Source organism: Pteropus medius, unplaced genomic scaffold (genome assembly GCF_902729225.1).
Source record: "Pteropus medius unplaced genomic scaffold, Ma_sr-lr_union100, whole genome shotgun sequence".
Classification (NCBI taxonomy): domain Eukaryota; kingdom Metazoa; phylum Chordata; class Mammalia; order Chiroptera; family Pteropodidae; genus Pteropus; species Pteropus medius.
In genome coordinates this window covers 4,260,028-4,263,824 of record NW_024340695.1, presented here as the reverse complement: position 1 = coordinate 4,263,824, position 3,797 = coordinate 4,260,028, and the positions used below count along the sequence as shown (strand labels likewise).

Sequence of the window (3,797 nt, the reverse complement as noted above, 5' to 3'; positions counted from 1 at the left end):
AGTTGAGGACAACTGAGTATAATTAATTAGCCTAACATCAGTAAGAGTTTTTCTGAAGTTTAACTGAGTGGCAAGAATGTTCTTTCTACTTTCCCCGTGGGGACTAGTGACGTTTGCCAAGGGCAGCTCCCTAACAAAGACACCTGGAGAAGCCATAACTCACCTGGGATGTGAACTGATGCTTAAGGAGATGCTGACCCCTTCTCTGGTCAGACTTCCAGAGAGAAAGTAACCCCTCTCAGCACACAGCACCATGCCCACCTAGAATGACCCCACACCTTCCATCTCTCTAGAATCCTCACTTACCAGCTCTTCTCTGAGAAGAGACAGAAATAGTGAGAAAGTTCCTTCAAATTTCTAAAATGTTGTTGGAAACACACCTATAACATTATGCCGCTCTGAGCCCGGGCCTGAGGAGGGCATTGGATTCCGCGGTAGATGTAACTGTACCCATGGGGGTATTCCTGCTTACCTTCTGTAACTTCTCAATCATTTCTTCAATACTAATATCTGCTGTCTGCAGAACTTTGTTTTCCATCTGCACCAGCCACACACACAACTTTTCATTGAACACAATCCATGAATTGAGTCTGTCTTAAATCTCCTGTTTGCGTACAGACACCTGGAAACAAAAATGCATTTGGCAGCTGAGAACAGGCAGGAAGGAAAGCATTTCCCTTCCCCTCCCCCCATCAAAAGGACTATGAATTTCATTCATTTTAATCAGTAGCCCTATAGACTGAAAGTACTACGTTTTTGCCGCTTAAACTCCTAAAGTTTAACATCAACGGAAGTTTCTTACTCCTTTGATAAATGTCATAAAAAGCAACAAAATAAAGATTGCTCCTGAATTGTAACTGACCAAAAAGATCCAGTTTTATCCAATATCATCAGGTATATTAAAAATTAGAAACAGGAAAGGTTAAATGAATATATTAACCATCGCCCAAATTTCTTCTGTTCCTTGTTCTTAATATACATTTACTAACTGCTTGCTACATGCTAATTTATAACTTTATGACCCAAATCCTTTCCCTTTTAAAAAACGATCATCTTTATAGCTACTTAAGGCCAACATCCTGCCTATTTAATTTAAAATCTATATTACAGATCACAGTATAAACCTAACATTTCTAAGCAAATGGACCACAAAAATCAAAATCATTTAAATATTCTAGTGTTGTAGTTCAGAACAAAAAAAGTAAAATAAGATTAAAAAAATGCACATCACTCATCAATTCACCTTCCCATCATGTACTATAGCTCTGGATAGAAATCATGGCAATGGGACCAAATAATGGTCTGCAGCAAGCAGGATGACCCCAAAATACACAGTGCTCCATTATGCATAAACAACTCTTAAGCTGACATTGGCGAAGGGTCTTCCTCCTTAAAGGGTTCAAATCTGATACGTCAATAAATATAAAGAATGCAGATCTGACTTTCTAAATGTACAAAAGTCTTCTCAGGTCTTAAAAATCTTTAGACTCTTAAATTTAAAAGGGATAGCTAAGAGTTCTTTTGGCAAAAGTTTTAATACCTCACTTTACCGATGGTGAGACAAAGGTTTAGTTCCCAGAGATTTTCCTGTTATGTACAAAAAAACCCTCTGCTCTTCTCAGACTGAGGAGAAAATGTCTAATGTAGGGACACCCACCCAACCAAATGTGCTAAGAAGGTGAAAAGAATAATACCCACCCCCAAACAAGTTTTGTGTTTCTGTTCCTCAGGGCATCTCAGCTTCAAAAAATCCTGGCCTTTTGCACAGAGTCATTTTCATAATGGTAATAATAATCGAGAACATCTGGGCACCAGTCTTTGCTGCTTAACTTTTAGGATACTTTTCACATTTTATATTATATAAAAATTGAATGAAAATTTATAAAGGACATTTAAAAGTAGAGTACATTGTGAATACTAAAACCCAGAAGGAAGAATGTTTTTACTTTATTAAAATTCATTCGAAAAGTGTCTGAATTCCAACTCTTAATACATCTATTCTTAATTCACAAAAATTAGATTAAGGAATTTATTTTTCTTAGAATTCTTAAAACAAAGATCTATTAGCACTCTTTAATTCCACCCTGATCTTATCACAAACACTTCCTGTAGAATACCCTGATCACAGTGAGCTGCTGAGATACTAAATGTAGCAGTTAATCAGTTCTAAAAGAACAGCTACTTGAAATAAATATTGGGTTGCAAGTCAATGCAGAGTTTTCGGATAAAGTGCCCCCGTGCAGGCATAAGTACGACTCCTGCTGTCTGTGGGGCACCAAAGAGATGCTGCCGAGATTCTGCTCTGGACAAGATCTCTGCAAGTCCTGATTCTAATATTCCAATTAGTACTCGACACCTACACAAGACAGAGAGCAGAGCCCACACAACTGTTCACAATTGCAATCCCTCCTTCCCTAGATGATTTTTTAAAAAGCTCATTAAAAATGTGCAAAGTCCCAGCACTGAGTGCTGGAGAAACAAAGGGTCAAATCTGCTAAACCATGTTGCTGCTGTCTAAAGGCACAGCAGCCGGCCTGGGCTCCAACTGAAAAGGGCCTCCGGTTCAGTGAAATTAAGCTCTTTTCTACTTTGTCTGGCCTTTGGAGACATTTCAATAAACTCCACAACAGCCATGCCCTGCAGTTAACTGACATACTCTTAAGCAGAGGTCCTCCCATTGTCTGTGCAAATGCTCTTATTTGCTCCTTCAAAACCATCACGTCCTCCACAAGAATGTGCTGAGCTAAGTAGGTCTTCATAGTGTGAAGTTCTTTGAAGTTCTGAGTCCAGTTACCCAAAGACTTATCTAGTTCCTGCGTTTAAACACAAGAAGGGGAAGTGAAAAACTCAAACCTTTAACTCAAGCTGCTGTTGTTTCCAAACCTGTAGGCTAATCCTTTGATTGGACTCTGGGGGAGGGGAGGCCAGGAAAGGGGGTGGAATTTTCTGAATGAGAAACGGCCCAGGGTGAGCGTCTGCAGTTGTGGTTGGCCAGTTCTTCGCCATCTTTTTCTCAAAAAGAAAACTCTTTTCTACCTTCATTTTCATTTCCTCAGGTAGTTCAGTTTTTTATATAATTCCATTTTAAAGTCCTGTAGATATTTATTTGGAGGAAAGCAACAATCACACACATACACAATTCTGAAACTCTGTTACAGAAATGTATAAAGTGTGACTTCTCATTTTTAAAAACACCTAGGAAATGCATTGTTGCTACTGTGGCAATCATATAAGAACAGCTTCCGTTCAAAGGGAAATATTTTGGTTAACTTTCAAAAAACAAGTTAAATATAATGAAAGAAAAAATAAATTGTTCCCTAATAATTGGCAGAGATTAGCAGACAATTTCCTTTGGCCCTGAATACATTTACTTTTTAAAATGAAGTGTCTGTCAAATTTAAACTTTTTTAATTCTTAGAACTTAATCATGAAAGTTACTTTTACAACAGGGGAGGTAAAAGGAAAAAGCCAGAATACTCAGGAGTCATCTGGATTTTTACTTTGCTCACAACTCATACTTCGGCACATTTGAAGGGTCTCCATTCACACATATCTATTGGAATCTGAAAGAAGAGACTATTTCATTTACATCAGAAATAAAACTGAGCAGTGGTAACAATAAAACTGTGTTAATTCTGATTGATTTTCAGAGTTCTAAAAGCTACAGTTGCAAGATTTCATAACTTGCTGACAAAAATTTACATTTAATAACTCAGTCTAGAGAATTCTTTTTTAAGGTTGCAGGGAAATTAAGAAATAATATCTTTATCAGAAATCCCCACTTTAAGTTTTTGTTA

General features: G+C 37.5%; 1 long non-coding RNA gene across 1 annotated transcript; it reads right to left on the bottom strand.

Moving 5' to 3' along the window:
• Positions 1-560: 560 nt before the first annotated feature.
• On the bottom strand, positions 561-2,783 carry LOC120603831 (uncharacterized). Its single transcript, XR_005653184.1, has 2 exons — positions 2,657-2,783; positions 561-622 (listed from the first exon to the last, which is right to left on the bottom strand). It is a non-coding gene; the product is annotated as an uncharacterized LOC120603831 (long non-coding RNA).
• Positions 2,784-3,797: the final 1,014 nt, after the last annotated feature.